Source organism: Lampris incognitus, chromosome 17 (genome assembly GCF_029633865.1).
Source record: "Lampris incognitus isolate fLamInc1 chromosome 17, fLamInc1.hap2, whole genome shotgun sequence".
Lineage (NCBI taxonomy): Eukaryota > Metazoa > Chordata > Actinopteri > Lampriformes > Lampridae > Lampris > Lampris incognitus.
Genome location: NC_079227.1, coordinates 44,633,247 through 44,646,289, shown reverse-complemented (window position 1 = coordinate 44,646,289; position 13,043 = coordinate 44,633,247).

The window sequence follows — 13,043 nt, the reverse complement described above, 5'->3', positions numbered from 1 at the left end:
GTTTTGTTTGTTTTTGATGAAATTGTGCTTTTCTCGTCGAGAAAAGGCGTTTAACGCGATAAAAAGGTTTAGTGCGTTATGAATACGGGCTAGCTTACCAAAAGTACAAATGTGAACTAAATAAGGCCGGGAGTCGTTTTTATTGCTTAAAACACGATTTCTCGACCAGAATATGCTTTTTCAAAAAAGCCATGTTCCCATGGCGAGAGACTCGTTTTCTGTGAGAAAATGCATTAAAAGGAGGGATTTCATCAGAAACACTATAAATACATATTGTACTTGTCTGAAAACGCACAGAACCTTGAAATAGAAGGTTTCTCACCAAAAAACACATTGGTGAAACCCCTATCTTAAGGCTCTGAGTGTTTGCACACATGTACAAACAGGCATGTTTAAACTATAACGTTTTTAGTGAAATCATGTTTCTCTCGAGGAGAAAACGCGTTTAAAGCCATAAAAAGATCTCACTGTGTTTTGGCATTGACCAAGCTACCAACAACCTAAAAAATGATCAGAACTGGAGAAATTACACATTGACATTGGGTGAAATCATGTAACTCTTAAGGACGTGTTGCAGACTTGTTGAATAGATTCATTTTTCTTGTTTTGTTTGTTTTTGATGAAATTGTGCTTTTCTCGTCGAGAAAAGGCGTTTAACGCGATAAAAAGGTTTAGTGCGTTATGAATACGGGCTAGCTTACCAAAAGTACAAATGTGAACCAAATAAGGCCGGGAGTCGTTTTTATTGCTTAAAACACGATTTCTCGACCAGAAAATGCTTTTTCAAAAAAGCCATGTTCCCATGGCGAGAGACTCGTTTTCTGTGAGAAAATGCATTAAAAGGAGGGATTTCATCAGAAACACTATAAATACATGTTGTACTTGTCTGAAAACGCACAGAACCTTGAAATAGAAGGTTTCTCACCAAAAAACACATTGGTGAAACCCCTATCTTAAGGCTCTGAGTGTTTGCACACATGTACAAACAGGCATGTTTAAACTATAACGTTTTTAATGAAATCATGTTTCTCTCGAGGAGAAAACGCGTTTAAAGCCATAAAAAGATCTCACTGTGTTTTGGCATTGACCAAGCTACCAACAACCTAAAAAATGATCAGAACTGGAGAAATTACACATTGACATTGGGTGAAATCATGTAACTCTTAAGGACGTGTTGCAGACTTGTTGAATAGATTCATTTTTCTTGTTTTGTTTGTTTTTGATGAAATTGTGCTTTTCTCGTCGAGAAAAGGCGTTTAACGCGATAAAAAGGTTTAGTGCGTTATGAATACGGGCTAGCTTACCAAAAGTACAAATGTGAACTAAATAAGGCCGGGAGTCGTTTTTATTGCTTAAAACACGATTTCTCGACCAGAAAATGCTTTTTCAAAAAAGCCATGTTCCCATGGCGAGAGACTCGTTTTCTGTGAGAAAATGCATTAAAAGGAGGGATTTCATCAGAAACACTATAAATACATATTGTACTTGTCTGAAAACGCACAGAACCTTGAAATAGAAGGTTTCTCACCAAAAAACACATTGGTGAAACCCCTATCTTAAGGCTCTGAGTGTTTGCACACATGTACAAACAGGCATGTTTAAACTATAACGTTTTTAGTGAAATCATGTTTCTCTCGATGAGAAAACGCGTTTAAAGCCATAAAAAGATCTCACTGTGTTTTGGCATTGACCAAGCTACCAACAACCTAAAAAATGATCAGAACTGGAGAAATTACACATTGACATTGGGTGAAATCATGTAACTCTTAAGGACGTGTTGCAGACTTGTTGAATAGATTCATTTTTCTTGTTTTGTTTGTTTTTGATGAAATTGTGCTTTTCTCGTCGAGAAAAGGCGTTTAACGCGATAAAAAGGTTTAGTGCGTTATGAATACGGGCTAGCTTACCAAAAGTACAAATGTGAACTAAATAAGGCCGGGAGTCGTTTTTATTGCTTAAAACACGATTTCTCGACCAGAATATGCTTTTTCAAAAAAGCCATGTTCCCATGGCGAGAGACTCGTTTTCTGTGAGAAAATGCATTAAAAGGAGGGATTTCATCAGAAACACTATAAATACATGTTGTACTTGTCTGAAAACGCACAGAACCTTGAAATAGAAGGTTTCTCACCAAAAAACACATTGGTGAAACCCCTATCTTAAGGCTCTGAGTGTTTGCACACATGTACAAACAGGCATGTTTAAACTATAACGTTTTTAGTGAAATCATGTTTCTCTCGAGGAGAAAACGCGTTTAAAGCCATAAAAAGATCTCACTGTGTTTTGGCATTGACCAAGCTACCAACAACCTAAAAAATGATCAGAACTGGAGAAATTACACATTGACATTGGGTGAAATCATGTAACTCTTAAGGACGTGTTGCAGACTTGTTGAATAGATTCATTTTTCTTGTTTTGTTTGTTTTTGATGAAATTGTGCTTTTCTCGTCGAGAAAAGGCGTTTAACGCGATAAAAAGGTTTAGTGCGTTATGAATACGGGCTAGCTTACCAAAAGTACAAATGTGAACCAAATAAGGCCGGGAGTCGTTTTTATTGCTTAAAACACGATTTCTCGACCAGAAAATGCTTTTTCAAAAAAGCCATGTTCCCATGGCGAGAGACTCGTTTTCTGTGAGAAAATGCATTAAAAGGAGGGATTTCATCAGAAACACTATAAATACATGTTGTACTTGTCTGAAAACGCACAGAACCTTGAAATAGAAGGTTTCTCACCAAAAAACACATTGGTGAAACCCCTATCTTAAGGCTCTGAGTGTTTGCACACATGTACAAACAGGCATGTTTAAACTATAACGTTTTTAGTGAAATCATGTTTCTCTCGAGGAGAAAACGCGTTTAAAGCCATAAAAAGATCTCACTGTGTTTTGGCATTGACCAAGCTACCAAACAACCTAAAAAATGATCAGAACTGGAGAAATTACACATTGACATTGGGTGAAATCATGTAACTCTTAAGGACGTGTTGCAGACTTGTTGAATAGATTCATTTTTCTTGTTTTGTTTGTTTTTGATGAAATTGTGCTTTTCTCGTCGAGAAAAGGCGTTTAACGCGATAAAAAGGTTTAGTGCGTTATGAATACGGGCTAGCTTACCAAAAGTACAAATGTGAACCAAATAAGGCCGGGAGTCGTTTTTATTGCTTAAAACACGATTTCTCGACCAGAATATGCTTTTTCAAAAAAGCCATGTTCCCATGGCGAGAGACTCGTTTTCTGTGAGAAAATGCAGTAAAAGGAGGGATTTCATCAGAAACACTATAAATACATATTGTACTTGTCTGAAAACGCACAGAACCTTGAAATAGAAGGTTTCTCACCAAAAAACACATTGGTGAAACCCCTATCTTAAGGCTCTGAGTGTTTGCACACATGTACAAACAGGCATGTTTAAACTATAACGTTTTTAGTGAAATCATGTTTCTCTCGAGGAGAAAACGCGTTTAAAGCCATAAAAATATCTCACTGTGTTTTGGCATTGACCAAGCTACCAAACAACCTAAAAAATGATCAGAACTGGAGAAATTACACATTGACATTGGGTGAAATCATGTAACTCTTAAGGACGTGTTGCAGACTTGTTGAATAGATTCATTTTTCTTGTTTTGTTTGTTTTTGATGAAATTGTGCTTTTCTCGTCGAGAAAAGGCGTTTAACGCGATAAAAAGGTTTAGTGCGTTATGAATACGGGCTAGCTTACCAAAAGTACAAATGTGAACTAAATAAGGCCGGGAGTCGTTTTTATTGCTTAAAACACGGTTTCTCGACCAGAATATGCTTTTTCAAAAAAGCCATGTTCCCATGGCGAGAGACTCGTTTTCTGTGAGAAAATGCATTAAAAGGAGGGATTTCATCAGAAACACTATAAATACATATTGTACTTGTCTGAAAACGCACAGAACCTTGAAATAGAAGGTTTCTCACCAAAAAACACATTGGTGAAACCCCTATCTTAAGGCTCTGAGTGTTTGCACACATGTACAAACAGGCATGTTTAAACTATAACGTTTTTAGTGAAATCATGTTTCTCTCGAGGAGAAAACGCGTTTAAAGCCATAAAAATATCTCACTGTGTTTTGGCATTGACCAAGCTACCAACAACCTAAAAAATGATCAGAACTGGAGAAATTACACATTGACATTGGGTGAAATCATGTAACTCTTAAGGACGTGTTGCAGACTTGTTGAATAGATTCATTTTTCTTGTTTTGTTTGTTTTTGATGAAATTGTGCTTTTCTCGTCGAGAAAAGGCGTTTAACGCGATAAAAAGGTTTAGTGCGTTATGAATACGGGCTAGCTTACCAAAAGTACAAATGTGAACCAAATAAGGCCGGGAGTCGTTTTTATTGCTTAAAACACGATTTCTCGACCAGAATATGCTTTTTCAAAAAAGCCATGTTCCCATGGCGAGAGACTCGTTTTCTGTGAGAAAATGCATTAAAAGGAGGGATTTCATCAGAAACACTATAAATACATATTGTACTTGTCTGAAAACGCACAGAACCTTGAAATAGAAGGTTTCTCACCAAAAAACACATTGGTGAAACCCCTATCTTAAGGCTCTGAGTGTTTGCACACATGTACAAACAGGCATGTTTAAACTATAACGTTTTTAGTGAAATCATGTTTCTCTCGAGGAGAAAACGCGTTTAAAGCCATAAAAAGATCTCACTGTGTTTTGGCATTGACCAAGCTACCAAACAACCTAAAAAATGATCAGAACTGGAGAAATTACACATTGACATTGGGTGAAATCATGTAACTCTTAAGGACGTGTTGCAGACTTGTTGAATAGATTCATTTTTCTTGTTTTGTTTGTTTTTGATGAAATTGTGCTTTTCTCGTCGAGAAAAGGCGTTTAACGCGATAAAAAGGTTTAGTGCGTTATGAATACGGGCTAGCTTACCAAAAGTACAAATGTGAACCAAATAAGGCCGGGAGTCGTTTTTATTGCTTAAAACACGATTTCTCGACCAGAATATGCTTTTTCAAAAAAGCCATGTTCCCATGGCGAGAGACTCGTTTTCTGTGAGAAAATGCAGTAAAAGGAGGGATTTCATCAGAAACACTATAAATACATATTGTACTTGTCTGAAAACGCACAGAACCTTGAAATAGAAGGTTTCTCACCAAAAAACACATTGGTGAAACCCCTATCTTAAGGCTCTGAGTGTTTGCACACATGTACAAACAGGCATGTTTAAACTATAACGTTTTTAGTGAAATCATGTTTCTCTCGAGGAGAAAACGCGTTTAAAGCCATAAAAAGATCTCACTGTGTTTTGGCATTGACCAAGCTACCAAACAACCTAAAAAATGATCAGAACTGGAGAAATTACACATTGACATTGGGTGAAATCATGTAACTCTTAAGGACGTGTTGCAGACTTGTTGAATAGATTCATTTTTCTTGTTTTGTTTGTTTTTGATGAAATTGTGCTTTTCTCGTCGAGAAAAGGCGTTTAACGCGATAAAAAGGTTTAGTGCGTTATGAATACGGGCTAGCTTACCAAAAGTACAAATGTGAACCAAATAAGGCCGGGAGTCGTTTTTATTGCTTAAAACACGGTTTCTCGACCAGAATATGCTTTTTCAAAAAAGCCATGTTCCCATGGCGAGAGACTCGTTTTCTGTGAGAAAATGCATTAAAAGGAGGGATTTCATCAGAAACACTATAAATACATATTGTACTTGTCTGAAAACGCACAGAACCTTGAAATAGAAGGTTTCTCACCAAAAAACACATTGGTGAAACCCCTATCTTAAGGCTCTGAGTGTTTGCACACATGTACAAACAGGCATGTTTAAACTATAACGTTTTTAGTGAAATCATGTTTCTCTCGAGGAGAAAACGCGTTTAAAGCCATAAAAATATCTCACTGTGTTTTGGCATTGACCAAGCTACCAACAACCTAAAAAATGATCAGAACTGGAGAAATTACACATTGACATTGGGTGAAATCATGTAACTCTTAAGGACGTGTTGCAGACTTGTTGAATAGATTCATTTTTCTTGTTTTGTTTGTTTTTGATGAAATTGTGCTTTTCTCGTCGAGAAAAGGCGTTTAACGCGATAAAAAGGTTTAGTGCGTTATGAATACGGGCTAGCTTACCAAAAGTACAAATGTGAACCAAATAAGGCCGGGAGTCGTTTTTATTGCTTAAAACACGATTTCTCGACCAGAATATGCTTTCTCAAAAAAGCCATGTTCCCATGGCGAGAGACTCGTTTTCTGTGAGAAAATGCATTAAAAGGAGGGATTTCATCAGAAACACTGTAAATACATATTGTACTTGTCTGAAAACGCACAGAACCTTGAAATAGAAGGTTTCTCACCAAAAAACACATTGGTGAAACCCCTATCTTAAGGCTCTGAGTGTTTGCACACATGTACAAACAGGCATGTTTAAACTATAACGTTTTTAGTGAAATCATGTTTCTCTCGAGGAGAAAACGCGTTTAAAGCCATAAAAAGATCTCACTGTGTTTTGGCATTGACCAAGCTACCAACAACCTAAAAAATGATCAGAACTGGAGAAATTACACATTGACATTGGGTGAAATCATGTGACTCTTAAGGACGTGTTGCTGACTTGTTGAATAGATTCATTTTTCTTGTTTTGTTTGTTTTTGATGAAATTGTGCTTTTCTCGTCGAGAAAAGGCGTTTAACGCGATAAAAGGTTTAGTGCGTTATGAATACGGGCTAGCTTACCAAAAGTACAAATGTGAACTAAATAAGGCCGGGAGTCGTTTTTATTGCTTAAAACACGATTTCTCGACCAGAATATGCTTTTTCAAAAAAGCCATGTTCCCATGGCGAGAGACTCGTTTTCTGTGAGAAAATGCATTAAAAGGAGGGATTTCATCAGAAACACTATAAATACATATTGTACTTGTCTGAAAACGCACAGAACCTTGAAATAGAAGGTTTCTCACCAAAAAACACATTGGTGAAACCCCTATCTTAAGGCTCTGAGTGTTTGCACACATGTACAAACAGGCATGTTTAAACTATAACGTTTTTAGTGAAATCATGTTTCTCTCGAGGAGAAAACGCGTTTAAAGCCATAAAAAGATCTCACTGTGTTTTGGCATTGACCAAGCTACCAAACAACCTAAAAAATGATCAGAACTGGAGAAATTACACATTGACATTGGGTGAAATCATGTAACTCTTAAGGACGTGTTGCAGACTTGTTGAATAGATTCATTTTTCTTGTTTTGTTTGTTTTTGATGAAATTGTGCTTTTCTCGTCGAGAAAAGGCGTTTAACGCGATAAAAAGGTTTAGTGCGTTATGAATACGGGCTAGCTTACCAAAAGTACAAATGTGAACCAAATAAGGCCGGGAGTCGTTTTTATTGCTTAAAACACGATTTCTCGACCAGAATATGCTTTTTCAAAAAAGCCATGTTCCCATGGCGAGAGACTCGTTTTCTGTGAGAAAATGCAGTAAAAGGAGGGATTTCATCAGAAACACTATAAATACATATTGTACTTGTCTGAAAACGCACAGAACCTTGAAATAGAAGGTTTCTCACCAAAAAACACATTGGTGAAACCCCTATCTTAAGGCTCTGAGTGTTTGCACACATGTACAAACAGGCATGTTTAAACTATAACGTTTTTAGTGAAATCATGTTTCTCTCGAGGAGAAAACGCGTTTAAAGCCATAAAAAGATCTCACTGTGTTTTGGCATTGACCAAGCTACCAAACAACCTAAAAAATGATCAGAACTGGAGAAATTACACATTGACATTGGGTGAAATCATGTAACTCTTAAGGACGTGTTGCAGACTTGTTGAATAGATTCATTTTTCTTGTTTTGTTTGTTTTTGATGAAATTGTGCTTTTCTCGTCGAGAAAAGGCGTTTAACGCGATAAAAAGGTTTAGTGCGTTATGAATACGGGCTAGCTTACCAAAAGTACAAATGTGAACCAAATAAGGCCGGGAGTCGTTTTTATTGCTTAAAACACGGTTTCTCGACCAGAATATGCTTTTTCAAAAAAGCCATGTTCCCATGGCGAGAGACTCGTTTTCTGTGAGAAAATGCATTAAAAGGAGGGATTTCATCAGAAACACTATAAATACATATTGTACTTGTCTGAAAACGCACAGAACCTTGAAATAGAAGGTTTCTCACCAAAAAACACATTGGTGAAACCCCTATCTTAAGGCTCTGAGTGTTTGCACACATGTACAAACAGGCATGTTTAAACTATAACGTTTTTAGTGAAATCATGTTTCTCTCGAGGAGAAAACGCGTTTAAAGCCATAAAAAGATCTCACTGTGTTTTGGCATTGACCAAGCTACCAAACAACCTAAAAAATGATCAGAACTGGAGAAATTACACATTGACATTGGGTGAAATCATGTAACTCTTAAGGACGTGTTGCAGACTTGTTGAATAGATTCATTTTTCTTGTTTTGTTTGTTTTTGATGAAATTGTGCTTTTCTCGTCGAGAAAAGGCGTTTAACGCGATAAAAAGGTTTAGTGCGTTATGAATACGGGCTAGCTTACCAAAAGTACAAATGTGAACCAAATAAGGCCGGGAGTCGTTTTTATTGCTTAAAACACGATTTCTCGACCAGAATATGCTTTTTCAAAAAAGCCATGTTCCCATGGCGAGAGACTCGTTTTCTGTGAGAAAATGCAGTAAAAGGAGGGATTTCATCAGAAACACTATAAATACATATTGTACTTGTCTGAAAACGCACAGAACCTTGAAATAGAAGGTTTCTCACCAAAAAACACATTGGTGAAACCCCTATCTTAAGGCTCTGAGTGTTTGCACACATGTACAAACAGGCATGTTTAAACTATAACGTTTTTAGTGAAATCATGTTTCTCTCGAGGAGAAAACGCGTTTAAAGCCATAAAAAGATCTCACTGTGTTTTGGCATTGACCAAGCTACCAAACAACCTAAAAAATGATCAGAACTGGAGAAATTACACATTGACATTGGGTGAAATCATGTAACTCTTAAGGACGTGTTGCAGACTTGTTGAATAGATTCATTTTTCTTGTTTTGTTTGTTTTTGATGAAATTGTGCTTTTCTCGTCGAGAAAAGGCGTTTAACGCGATAAAAAGGTTTAGTGCGTTATGAATACGGGCTAGCTTACCAAAAGTACAAATGTGAACCAAATAAGGCCGGGAGTCGTTTTTATTGCTTAAAACACGGTTTCTCGACCAGAATATGCTTTTTCAAAAAAGCCATGTTCCCATGGCGAGAGACTCGTTTTCTGTGAGAAAATGCATTAAAAGGAGGGATTTCATCAGAAACACTATAAATACATATTGTACTTGTCTGAAAACGCACAGAACCTTGAAATAGAAGGTTTCTCACCAAAAAACACATTGGTGAAACCCCTATCTTAAGGCTCTGAGTGTTTGCACACATGTACAAACAGGCATGTTTAAACTATAACGTTTTTAGTGAAATCATGTTTCTCTCGAGGAGAAAACGCGTTTAAAGCCATAAAAATATCTCACTGTGTTTTGGCATTGACCAAGCTACCAACAACCTAAAAAATGATCAGAACTGGAGAAATTACACATTGACATTGGGTGAAATCATGTAACTCTTAAGGACGTGTTGCAGACTTGTTGAATAGATTCATTTTTCTTGTTTTGTTTGTTTTTGATGAAATTGTGCTTTTCTCGTCGAGAAAAGGCGTTTAACGCGATAAAAAGGTTTAGTGCGTTATGAATACGGGCTAGCTTACCAAAAGTACAAATGTGAACCAAATAAGGCCGGGAGTCGTTTTTATTGCTTAAAACACGATTTCTCGACCAGAATATGCTTTTTCAAAAAAGCCATGTTCCCATGGCGAGAGACTCGTTTTCTGTGAGAAAATGCATTAAAAGGAGGGATTTCATCAGAAACACTGTAAATACATATTGTACTTGTCTGAAAACGCACAGAACCTTGAAATAGAAGGTTTCTCACCAAAAAACACATTGGTGAAACCCCTATCTTAAGGCTCTGAGTGTTTAGACACATGTACAAACAGGCATGTTTAAACTATAACGTTTTTAGTGAAATCATGTTTCTCTCGAGGAGAAAACGCGTTTAAAGCCATAAAAAGATCTCACTGTGTTTTGGCATTGACCAAGCTACCAACAACCTAAAAAATGATCAGAACTGGAGAAATTACACATTGACATTGGGTGAAATCATGTGACTCTTAAGGACGTGTTGCAGACTTGTTGAATAGATTCATTTTTCTTGTTTTGTTTGTTTTTGATGAAATTGTGCTTTTCTCGTCGAGAAAAGGCGTTTAACGCGATAAAAGGTTTAGTGCGTTATGAATACGGGCTAGCTTACCAAAAGTACAAATGTGAACTAAATAAGGCCGGGAGTCGTTTTTATTGCTTAAAACACGATTTCTCGACCAGAATATGCTTTTTCAAAAAAGCCATGTTCCCATGGCGAGAGACTCGTTTTCTGTGAGAAAATGCATTAAAAGGAGGGATTTCATCAGAAACACTATAAATACATATTGTACTTGTCTGAAAACGCACAGAACCTTGAAATAGAAGGTTTCTCACCAAAAAACACATTGGTGAAACCCCTATCTTAAGGCTCTGAGTGTTTGCACACATGTACAAACAGGCATGTTTAAACTATAACGTTTTTAGTGAAATCATGTTTCTCTCGAGGAGAAAACGCGTTTAAAGCCATAAAAAGATCTCACTGTGTTTTGGCATTGACCAAGCTACCAACCACCTAAAAAATGATCAGAACTGGAGAAATTACACATTGACATTGGGTGAAATCATGTAACTCTTAAGGACGTGTTGCAGACTTGTTGAATAGATTCATTTTTCTTGTTTTGTTTGTTTTTGATGAAATTGCTTTTCTCGTCGAGAAAAGGCGTTTAACGCGACAAAAGTTTTAGTGCGTTATGAATACGGGCTAGCTTACCAAAAGTACAAATGTGAACTAAATAAGGCCGGGAGTCGTTTTTATTGCTTAAAACACGATTTCTCGACCAGAATATGCTTTTTCAAAAAAGCCATGTTCCCATGGCGAGAGACTCGTTTTCTGTGAGAAAATGCATTAAAAGGAGGGATTTCATCAGAAACACTATAAATACATATTGTACTTGTCTGAAAACGCACAAAACCTTGAAATAGAAGGTTTCTCACCAAAAAACACATTGGTGAAACCCCTATCTTAAGGCTCTGAGTGTTTGCACACATGTACAAACAGGCATGTTTAAACTATAACGTTTTTAGTGAAATCATGTTTCTCTCGAGGAGAAAACGCGTTTAAAGCCATAAAAAGATCTCACTGTGTTTTGGCATTGACCAAGCTACCAAACAACCTAAAAAATGATCAGAACTGGAGAAATTACACATTGACATTGGGTGAAATCATGTAACTCTTAAGGACGTGTTGCAGACTTGTTGAATAGATTCATTTTTCTTGTTTTGTTTGTTTTTGATGAAATTGCTTTTCTCGTCGAGAAAAGGCGTTTAACGCGACAAAAGTTTTAGTGCGTTATGAATACGGGCTAGCTTACCAAAAGTACAAATGTGAACTAAATAAGGCCGGGAGTCGTTTTTATTGCTTAAAACACGATTTCTCGACCAGAATATGCTTTTTCAAAAAAGCCATGTTCCCATGGCGAGAGACTCGTTTTCTGTGAGAAAATGCATTAAAAGGAGGGATTTCATCAGAAACACTATAAATACATATTGTACTTGTCTGAAAACGCACAAAACCTTGAAATAGAAGGTTTCTCACCAAAAAAAACATTGGTGAAACCCCTATCTTAAGGCTCTGAGTGTTTGCACACATGTACAAACAGGCATGTTTATACTATAACGTTTTTAGTGAAATCATGTTTCTCTCGAGGAGAAAACGCGTTTAAAGCCATAAAAAGATCTCACTGTGTTTTGGCATTGACCAAGCTACCAACAACCTAAAAAATGATCAGAACTGGAGAAATTACACATTGACATTGGGTGAAATCATGTAACTCTTAAGGACGTGTTGCAGACTTGTTGAATAGATTCATTTTTCTTGTTTTGTTTGTTTGTATAAATAACAAGTACATATTGTACTTGTCTGAAAACGCACAGAACCTTGAAATAGAAGGTTTCTCACCAAAAAACACATTGGTGAAACCCCTATCTTAAGGCTCTGAGTGTTTGCACACATGTACAAACAGGCCTGTTTAAACTATAACGTTTTTAGTGAAATCATGTTTCTCTCGAGGAGAAAACGCGTTTAAAGCCATAAAAAGATCTAATTGATTTTTGGCATTGACCAAGCTACCAACCACCTAAAAAATGATCAGAACTGGAGAAATTACACATTGACATTGGGTGAAATCATGTAACTCTTAAGGACGTGTTGCAGACTTGTTGAATAGATTCATTTTTCTTGTTTTGTTTGTTTTTGATGAAATTGTGCTTTTCTCGTCCAGAAAAGGCGTTTAACGCGATAAAAAGGTTTAGTGCGTTATGAATACGGGCTAGCTTACCAAAAGTACAAATGTGAACCAAATAAGGCCGGGAGTCGTTTTTATTGCTTAAAACACGATTTCTCGACCAGAATATGCTTTTTCAAAAAAGCCATGTTCCCATGGCGAGAGACTCGTTTTCTGTGAGAAAATGCATTAAAAGGAGGGATTTCATCAGAAACACTATAAATACATATTGTACTTGTCTGAAAACGCACAAAACCTTGAAATAGAAGGTTTCTCACCAAAAAACACATTGGTGAAACCCCTATCTTAAGGCTCTGAGTGTTTGCACACATGTACAAACAGGCATGTTTAAACTATAACGTTTTTAGTGAAATCATGTTTCTCTCGAGGAGAAAACGCGTTTAAAGCCATAAAAAGATCTCACTGTGTTTTGGCATTGACCAAGCTACCAACAACCTAAAAAATGATCAGAACTGGAGAAATTACACATTGACATTGGGTGAAATCATGTAACTCTTAAGGACGTGTTGCAGACTTGTTGAATAGATTCATTTTTCTTGTTTTGTTTGTTTTTG